The sequence below is a fragment of the Hipposideros armiger genome, unplaced genomic scaffold (assembly GCF_001890085.2).
Source record: "Hipposideros armiger isolate ML-2016 unplaced genomic scaffold, ASM189008v1 scaffold_3, whole genome shotgun sequence".
In the NCBI taxonomy this organism is placed as follows: domain Eukaryota; kingdom Metazoa; phylum Chordata; class Mammalia; order Chiroptera; family Hipposideridae; genus Hipposideros; species Hipposideros armiger.
In genome coordinates this window covers 7,980,596-7,990,308 of record NW_017731353.1, presented here as the reverse complement: position 1 = coordinate 7,990,308, position 9,713 = coordinate 7,980,596, and the positions used below count along the sequence as shown (strand labels likewise).

Sequence of the window (9,713 nt, the reverse complement as noted above, 5' to 3'; positions counted from 1 at the left end):
CGCCCCGCCCCGCCCCGCCCCGCGGCACTCCCCCTTTTCCTGTCGCCGGGTCACCTCGGCGCTGGCGCCGCGGCCCCCTCGCAGCCCCCACATTCTGGGCCTCCTGGCCTGCCGGGTGTCCCCCACCTCCGGGCCGACCCTCGCCGCCGCTGCCCCTGGACTCAGACCACCGCTCCAAAGGCGGCCCAAGGACGTGGCCACCCGTGCCAGCCCGCTCGCTGCACAAAGGGGCCCTTGAATTGCGCCCGAGTGACCAACGGTCACCTAGACGGGCAGTCTGCCCCTTCGGGTTCCCTGGCGCAATTGCGGGGAGACCCAGCCGGCCTTGGGGCGACCTCGCCTCGCGGGGCCTGGTGGGCGCAAACGGGTTGGGGGAGGGGGTAGCAGTAGAAATGGGGCGTGTTTCTGGGCGGGGCTGAGGGTGCCGCTTTGGGTGCCAGGAGCAGTGTCACCGCGGGCGCTCCTGGTTCGGGGCCAGGTGCAGATATCAGGCAACAGTGTTCACATCAGCTTAGCTGATGGGCCGCCAGCCTGGCAGGACAGCAGTGCCGTTAGCGCTGGCTTGGGGGCAGGGGCCCTGCCAGGCTGTTCCAGATCATTCCTGCGCGGGGACAGCCGGCAGGCCTCAGGGAGCCGACCTGAGTTTGTGAAACCAAGTTTCCTTTTTGCACAAGTCCTCGCCACGTGGTGGGCTGGGGTCCTGTGTTTTTTTGCAGTTTAGGAAACGCCCACTGTGCTTGGCGCTCCCAAGGCCCAAGGCCGTTCACAATGCTATTGGCTTCTTCCTTTTTTCAGATGCTAAGGTGACCTGTTACTGAAATCTGTCACTGACACCATCATCCCCCCCAAACAAACAAACAAACAAACAAACAAACAAACAAACAAACAAACAAACAAAAACCTGTTCAGTTTCCTCTGCCAAATACAAAAGTTTCAGTCTTGAGAAGAGTGCGGACCTCTGGCCCTGGGGCGGTGGGGCTTTCCTGCTGGGCTGTTCGTAGCCCATTCGCAGGTGCTATGGGGCTGACTGTGTGCAGGAGCGCCCATGGGAGCATTCTCAGTTCAGCCTCATTCCACCTTGTCTGGCCATTATTTTGTATCAGTTTAAAGAGACCAGCTTGTCCCTCTTTCCACTCCTGGAACAGGACACGGCTGCCCCATCAGAGGAGGCCTGAGAGCCCCCAGGAACGGGGCACTGGGCTGCTGCAGGATTCACAGCCCCTGGGGCAGATGACAGGGTGACTCTGGGAGAGTAAGCTGGTGGGTGCAGGTGGGCGCCCTACAGCCAGGGCGCTGCAGGTAGCAACGGTGAGCGTAGGCTGGGTCATGATGGGCTTCTCACACGAGGGGTAGCAGCATTTTCGGCTGGAGGACCCCAGGGTCCTTACTGGATGGACAGAATCCAGTCCTCACCAACCCGAGGGCAGAAAGGGCCACGTTCCCCGGAAGCTTCTTTCTGGTCCTGTAGCTTCCAGCGCTGCACCCTTTCCGAGGGACCCCACCCATCACTCACATCCCACCACGGCCTCCCTCTTCCTAGCACTTAGCTGCACATTTGTGTGTGTGTGTGTTTGCTATCCTGCCCCCACTCCACTGGGATTTGTCTGTTCCGTTGACTGGTGTATGACCAGCACTGAGAACTATGAATGCCTGGCACATAGTAGGTGCTCAACAAATGTTCCTCTCAAGAGCAAATGCACCCCCACTTTACAGATGGGAAACTGGGGCCCCCAGAGGTGACAATCACCCAGACAGGAAGTGACAGGGGAGGAAGCTGACCCCATTGTCCCTGTCTGCCACGCCTGCTGCCCTGTCGTGCTCCTGCTCCCTGGGGGGTACTGCTTCTGGATGCTGTTGTGTCCTCAGATGAAGAGGCTATTGCCCAATTTCACCTCCTTCCCCAGTTCCGTCCTCCTCTTGGGGAAGTGTTGAAAGAAAACGTCCACTTTTCCTCTGACAAGAAGTTGGAGGGGGAGGGCTGGGCCAGTGGAGGTGGCGTGAGACTCCACGGGTTGGGTCTGAACCAAATATTCAATATTTTACTGTAGCCCTCTATTTGGAAAGTTAACAAAAGCTCCTTGTTTCTAGAAAGTGAGACTCAGAATCTTTTCGGTCGGTGGAGATACTATGAGATTCTCTCTGAAATCAGTGATCCTGCGCTGAGCAGGGACTGGCCTGGGGTCTACTCAGCTTCCTCCCAAGAACATGGCAAAAGAAGGGAAGCGCTGGTCTCAGGGGCAGGGATGGGCAGTGTCCTGTCTGACCCTCCCAGGGCGCCCCGAGTCCCCATGACTACCCAGGGAAGGTGCTGGGTGTGAGTCAGTCCTGTCCTCTGCTGGGCAACAGCTGAGAGCCCTCCTGGGCATTTGCTGGGACCCAGCCAGACAGCACATGGCATCAGGTGACACAGTCAAGGCTGAGCTGGCACCACCTCCTGAGGCCCAGGGGAGCCCACAGCCGAGGGGAGGGGAACGCCACTAGGCACAGGGGGCACGCTGGCTTGGGCACGCAGATTGGCCAGAGGCTGACCAGGTCCACCCACAGCCTCCTTCTGTGGGGAAGGGATGGGGGGCAGGGTGGTACCCTGCAGCCTCTGTTTCTCTGGGGTTGGGTGGGGTCTGGAGGAAATGGCAAAGGCTCTCCATTCCTGGAAGTGGGGACAAAGCGGCACTGTGTGACCCCTCCCGCCTGCCACGTGGCACTGGGGGCAGGGGTGGGGTACCCAGCCTCTGAAGTCTGGTGAGCTGCTCCAGTCTCTAAGTTACATAACCAAGCCTGAGCCTGTTTTCTCGCCGTCTGAGATGAAAGAAGCACCTGTCCCCAGGCCTCTTTCCCGGGAGGCTCCTGGAAGCGAGGGCCAGTCCTGACTTTGCCTCTCGCATCTTGAGCGGGTGACTTCCTCTCCCTCAAACCAGGAGAAAACAAGGCCAGGAGGAGAGCCAGGGAAGGGAGGCTGTCTCTGCAGTCCCTCACGCTCAGGGAGGGTGTGGACCAGGGAGCAGCTGATTGCATAGCTGGCCGGTGGGGAGCACCAGAAGGCACCCCTACGAGCCCCCTGCTCCCTCTGGGGGGCGTCTCTAGGAGGCTCACCTCCCGGGGAGAAGACTGATGGAGTCCAGGCCTGGAGGCTGAGCCGGAGGAAGGGCCGCAGCTTGGAGAGCCGGGCCCTGTGCGGCGGGGCCTGTGAGTGGAGCTGGCCTGCCCTGGGGCTCAGGCAGAGTGTCGCTGGGCTTGTGTGTTTTCAGACCTCGTGGTGGGTGTGCCACCAGGCGCAGATGCCATCCCGACACCTGTAAATAAAGCAGCCTGTAAATCTTTCATGGGCGTGTGCTTAAAAATAGATGAGGTGAGGCCCCAGTTTCTGGGGCTCTGCAGTGGGCGGTGCTGGGGTCACAAACCCCCAGGGAAGCAGGGGGAGGTGGTAGGCCAGGGCTCCAGGGGGTGCTGGCCAGGGCACATGGAGTTGGGGACATGTGGCCTGGGCTCGGGCCAATGGGAAACCACCATGTGGATGTACCATCCAGAGACCCTGGATCACAAGGCTGGGAAGAGGGGCTGAAAGGCAGAAAACACAGGGCAGTGCCCAGGGAGGCCCTGAGCCCAGTGTCTTAATGGCCCCACCAGCTGTCCTGCCTCCGACATGGGCCAGTAACTGGGTCTTGTATAAGCCCTCAGAGATGGCCTTACCCAGCCCCCCACTGCCAGACAGGAACACAGGGGCCCAGCAAGATGGAGTGGGAGACAGGACATGGTGCCAGCCTACGAGCCCACGGCCAGGCTGGGCTGGACTTGTCCTGCCCCCCAGGTGACCCGGGCCAGCCCTTCCTCTCTGGGCCTGTTTCCTTATCTGTGTCAGGGGGCAGTGATGGGCTCCCGGGGGCCTAGTGAGATTTGGTGGGATAGGCTGTGTGTGAGATGCCAGCTTGTCAGCAGCTCTTCCTAGGGCATGCTGCCCTCTGGCCACCTCACCCATGGTCCAGTTGGCGTCCAGACTCAGTCAGCTGCCCCAGTCCGTGCTCCCCAGGCCAGCCCATGGGACTGGAAGGGGCTGGAGGCCAAGCAGGCCGCCCTCTGCCTCTCCCCACCACTCCCGGTTCTGGCTGCTGGCTGAGGGGCACCTCTCTGGGCCAAGGGTCTGAGGTGCCCCGGGCCCTGCTGTCCTGCCTCTCACCACTGGGGCGGGCAGAGGAAACAAGCGCTAGAGAAGGGGCTGGGGTGGGGGTGTCCTCCCGCTGTGAAGGCTAGCGACCTGCCTCTGACAGTGGAGTGGGGGGGTTGGGGGGAGTCAGGGACAGGAAGGGAGGGAGGGGGGTTCTGCCCTGCCAGCTGTCCAGCCCTCCTTCACCCTTCCACCGAGTACGTTGAATTGCCGCAGCCCTGGAGAGCTCCCAGCGGCTGCTGCCCCTCCTGACCGTCCGGGCAGGACGTCCTTTCTGTGAGCACGGTCCCGGGCCAAGAAGGGCCTTTGACCGCACCTTGGTAAACCCAATCTGGAGACTCAAACTCGCCAATTTAGGGAGCGACTTTCCACTTTTCCTCAGGGTCTTTCCTTGACAAGATGAGGCAGAAGGTGGGAGGTCGGGCACTCGGCTTTGCAGAGACTTAGGCCTGACTTCTGCCCCCCACCATCTCTGGCCATCCCCTCTGTGGGCTGTGGTCTCCTCCTGGTCAGATGGGAGCAAGGCACTCAGGGACACAAGGCCCTCACGGTGGGGAGGTGGGACTTCACTTTACGTGGGTCTTTTCTTCTTCTTTTTTTTTTTTTTAAAGATTTTATTGGGGAATTGGGGAAGGGGAATAGCCAAGTTATTGTCCTTCAATCTTAGCTGTGGAGGGCGCAGCAAGCTCAGCTCCAAGTCCGGTCGCCATCCGGCTACCCGTGGGCAGCTGGCAGCCGCTCAGCTCAAGGTGCTGTGTTCAATTAGTTGTAGGTGGGCATAGCCACCATTCCATGCAGGAGTTGAACTGGCAGCCTTGTTAAGAGCGCACGCTCTATCCCTTGAGCCACCCGGGTGGCAGCTCAACTCAAGGTGCCGAGTTCAGTCTTTAGTTGCGGCGGGCATAGTCCACCATCGAACAGGGAGCCTTGTTGTTAGGAGCACGTGCTCTCACCAGCTGAGCCATCCTGCCACCTGTTGGCAGCTCAGCTTGGGCGCAGCTCACTGGCTCACGTGGGAATCAAACGGGCAACCCTGTTGCTCAGAGTTCATGCTCTTAAGGAAGCTCTTAACCGACTGAGCCACTTGGCTCTCCCAACGTGGGTCTCTTCTGCAGCAGTGTTTCCTTCCCATGTCCTCTGTCCTCCTCCAAGCCTGTTGTCAACTTAAAAAATGTCCAAACCTGTAGAGGATTTTTATAAGAGTTTATTGTAACCAAACTGATGACGTATGCTGGGAAGCAAGATCTCAAATGCTCTCAGGAATAACCGTTTTTTTTGCAGCTTCTTTGATGCATTTGGAACGAAGGAGGTGGGGATTGGATGACAGGACACTTAACAAGATCATGTGCTCCCCAGAGGGTGGTTCCACTTATTTCAAAGGCTTGTTGACCTAGATGCACGGAAACAATGGACAGGCCTGGCTTATGCAGAGATAAGCCTTTTACTAAAAAGTTATAGGCCTGGGGTGTGACGACCTGCCAGGACCTGCCCAGTTAGGAATTTATGATCAGATCCTCGATGATAACACCCCCCCCCCTTTTTTTTTGTGCACACAGACCAGACCTGGGCCGAGGGGACCTGTGCTACCTGTGCAGGCGGGGGAGCCAGGGTCCCAGGGTCCTGCCGGGCTCTTGGTCTCCACAAATGGGAGGCAGTGAGGTGGGCATCCTGTCCCCTATGTCACTGCCTCCCCTTTAGTTTACTCCAATAGTCCCTTTTTATTTTAAATTTTATTGGGGAACAGTGTGTTTCTCCCGGAGCCATCAGCTCCAAGTCAAGTAGTTGTTTCAATCTAGTTGTGGAGGGCGCAGCTCAGTGGCCCATGTAAGAATCGAACCGGCAACCTTGGTGTTATGAGCACTGTGCTCTAACCAACTGAGCTAACCGGCCGCCCCCCATAGTCCCTTCTCTGTGTCCAGCCCTGAGACCTCTCTGCAGCTTCCTCCTCCATCCCGAGGGACTGCATGGGGGCCTCGCCCACAGCAGGTGCCCACAAGCCTTGGGGGAATGAATGAATGAAGAAATGAAGAAATGAAGGATTCTTTCCTTTCAAGCTCAGAAGAGCAGCATGCATGCTGCCTGAAGCCTGCCAGCTCACGGGGTATCGGGGGACAATCGCAGGGCCCCCTGCCCACAGAAAGGGAACTAGGGGCTCTGGGGATCCTCAGGAAAAGCCGGTGGCAGGAACGGTAGGCGTGCCTCTGAGCAAGCAGAGCAGAAATGGGCTGGGTGCAGGTAACGTGCACGTGGCCTTGGGTCCCTCTGCTGTCCTCTCTCCATTTTCTCATGGAGACCCCGTCCCAGGGGCTTCGGTGTCTGAGCTCTTGGCTCTGCCCCACTGTGTCCACGCACGCACACACTCACTCAGACGAGGGTGGGGTGTTGGACCAATGGCACCGGGGTGAGTAGCAGCCCCCAAGGGTGGGAAAGTGAGTCAGAGCCCCCATCTCCACTCATCATCACCCAGCTTAACTGCAGGTGACTTCATGACCTAAATAATACCAAGGAGACTCCTGCAGGAGTAGGGTCTGTGGTGTGACGGAAGCCGGGCAGGCGGGCATGAGGGAGAGAGGCCCTGGGCGAAGAAGGAGGCAGACACTGCCCAGGACCGCTGGGCACAGCTATGCAGGTCGTGCGCTGCACAAGTCTAGAGAGCACAACAACGTTAAGCGCAAGTGGCTCCCTCCCTTCCAGAGCGAGCGGGCCTGGTTCTCTGGCCTTTGACCAGCAACACACCCTTCACCACCCAGAAGCCTGGACAAATGAATCTGGAGTCAAGGTGAGTGGGTGAGAAGCCAAAGGCAAGTTTCCTGAACTCAGCCCAAGTGGTCCCATCCTGCCCTGGTGCCAGTGTCACTTCACCTGAGTCAGAGCTTGGGGCAGGTATGGCCTCCTGGTGACCCGTGCTGACATCCGTCACTGAGCTAATGAGCTTGGAATCTGAGCGTCGGCCCCACCCAGGCTCCCTGCACTGGGCGTCCATTCTAGCAGATACAAATGCCGGATGTGGGGTCAGATTGGGATGTCAGATCAACAAGGAACAGCACCTTTTTAGCATAAGTAGGTCCCGTGTAACATTTGGGACGTACTTGCACTAAAAAGTGCTGTTCGTTGTTGATCTGACAGGCACATCCAAGTGGCATCTTGTAATTTATCTGGGACGGTCTCCCTAGACTAGGGCCAAACCCCTGGAGGGATTCCCTACCTTCCCAGCCCGACCTGCAGAACCTGCCTGGCCTTCTCCAACGGCTGGGCTGCACTGCCCTCTAGTGGACAGATGCCAGGAGGGTGGACTACAGAACGGAGCTCCAGGTTTCCTGGACCCCTCCTCTGCCCCTGGGGGTCAGGGGGCCGGCCACGGCCTGGTAATTATCCAGAGCCTACCACCTGCCCAGGGCCAGCTGCCCGTCAGTGAGTGCAGTGGTCATTCCTGGACTGCAAGCAGGCCCTGGGCTCTTGTCTGGAGACACCCTGAGATGGAGCCCAGCGGGAGGGCTGCAGGCCCCTGTGACTCTCTGGGCCAGGCCGCAAAGGTGTCTCCCAGGGCCCAGGTGGGGCGGCACTTGGGGCCGGGGCTTCAGCTAGAGCCTGTCTCCTCCCTCCTTCTGCTCCTATTTGAGTGTCATTTTCTTCCCCCGGACTCCCCAGCCCAGCGCAGTCCGTCACGGGCTGTCTCCCCGTCCCCTCAGTGCACACAGAGCGGGGGCTGTGCCAGTGGGATCCCTGGAGGCTGGGGGCAGCAGAGCCCCCAAACCAGTCACAAGGCCGTCTGCTCTTGGGGCCACCCCGCACCTGGGACACAATTGTCCCTCCCTCTCTCCCTGCCTCCCTCCCCTCTTCCTTTCTTTCATTTCTTCTTTTTCTTTCCTCCTTTCTTTTTCCGTTCTACAAAACATGCCTTTCCTGTCTTCTCTATCCAGCAGTTCTGGTCCATCCCCAGCCCCCCGTGCAGGGCCCAGCACCTCACCCGTGGGCTCTTCCTCCATAAAACACACTGAAAATTGTATTCTAGGACTGTGTTGGTAGAAATACAAATGTAATCATCAACCCTAAAAGTTCACTTTGTTTCCTTCTGACTTGAAAAGAGATGAAACCACTTCTATGGGCTCTTAGAAAGAGCTGTGGGCCTCCTGGACAGTGGGCCCTGCCCAGGTGCCACCCGTGTCGTCACGTGGGGTCACAGCACTGTGCCTATATCCTGCCAGCAGAGAGCCCCACACTGATGGGGGGAGGTAGTCAGGGGTCCTGGTCCCATGGGGAAGCCCAGCATTAAGGGGGCCCAAGTGACCCATCAGCTAGGAGGACCCTGTGAGAGGTCATTTGAGCTGGGACCCCCCCACCCCAGCAGGGGTTGCTGTGAAGGGGAGGTGGGGTGGGTGGTGGAATTCCTGGCAGAGGGAGCAGCATTGGCGAAGACACTGAAGCTGGGAAGAGCACGTGCTTTCTGGGGACTGAAAGGAAAATGGGGTTGGGGTGAGGGTGGGGTCACAGAGAAGGACAGTCTGCTGCCCCAGAAGCCAGTGCCACTGGCCCGGAGAGAAGCAGGCAGGAGGCTAGCTCCCCCAGGACTGCCACCCCAGAGTTCTCCTAGTTCATGTTACTGCAGGGGCCTGTCCCCTATCAGTGTCCCCCCAAACCCCTACCCCTGGAATGGCTGCAACTCTTCCTCAACTACCCCCAGGGGAGGGCTCTGTGGAGCATATTATGGAAAGCAGCCCATTCAAAGCCTTTGGCTGAGAAGTGTCACCTGCCGGGACCTGTTCTAAGTTAATTATTGAGGAATGGGGCAGAGGCTTAGCCAGAAGGTCACGCACCCAGCCTTCTTCAGGAAAGACAAAGCTCTCACATCCTAAATGCCACTGAGAGGCGACTGATGACAACTAGGGTCCACTCAGGCCACAGAATACTGTGCAGCCCTTGAAACGGAGCTGACCTGGACCCTTCAAAGGGGAAGAACACTGTCCGGGCCCCGAGGTCTGCCCGAGCCCCACACTGATGTGTGGCCCTGCCTAGGCGCCCCTCAAGAAGTCCAAGACGCTGGGCGGAAACAAGTGTTTCTGACGCCAAAGGGAAGCTTGTTCTTATTATGAGGGTTAGACAGTCTCTTTCACATATCAAAATAAAGCACAACATGGAAAACGTCACTGAGAACTGGAGGGTCCCCAGGAGTCTGGCTGAGGACTCCAGTTCTATTGAGAAAAGCAGATCACAGAAAAGTGCAGAGCACGTGGCCTCATTTATATCAAGTACACACATGTGCGCAAGTGTCTACCGGGGGCCGCGTGTGACTACACCTGGAAAGCTGTGCACTTAGATGCTACAGTGCTAACTAATATCAGTTAGACGTCGAGGTAACAGGAGACTTCTCTTTATTCTCGTTCACCTGTATCTTTTTCTTTTTCTTTTTTTTTAAAAGATTTTTATTGGGGAATTGGGGGGATGGGAACAGTGCTGGGGAATTGGGGGAAGGGGAGCAGACAAGTTGCTGTCGTTTTGTTCTTCAGTCTAGTTGTGGAGGACGTTGCTTCACTGGCCCAAGTTGGCACCATCATTG

General features: G+C 58.1%; 1 protein-coding gene across 1 annotated transcript in view; it reads right to left on the bottom strand.

Annotated features, from left to right (window-relative positions):
* AGPAT2 (1-acylglycerol-3-phosphate O-acyltransferase 2) overlaps positions 1 to 9,713 on the bottom strand; it is a 26,440-nt gene that overhangs the window by 14,183 nt on the left and 2,544 nt on the right. The gene's annotated exons all lie outside the window — the stretch shown is intronic.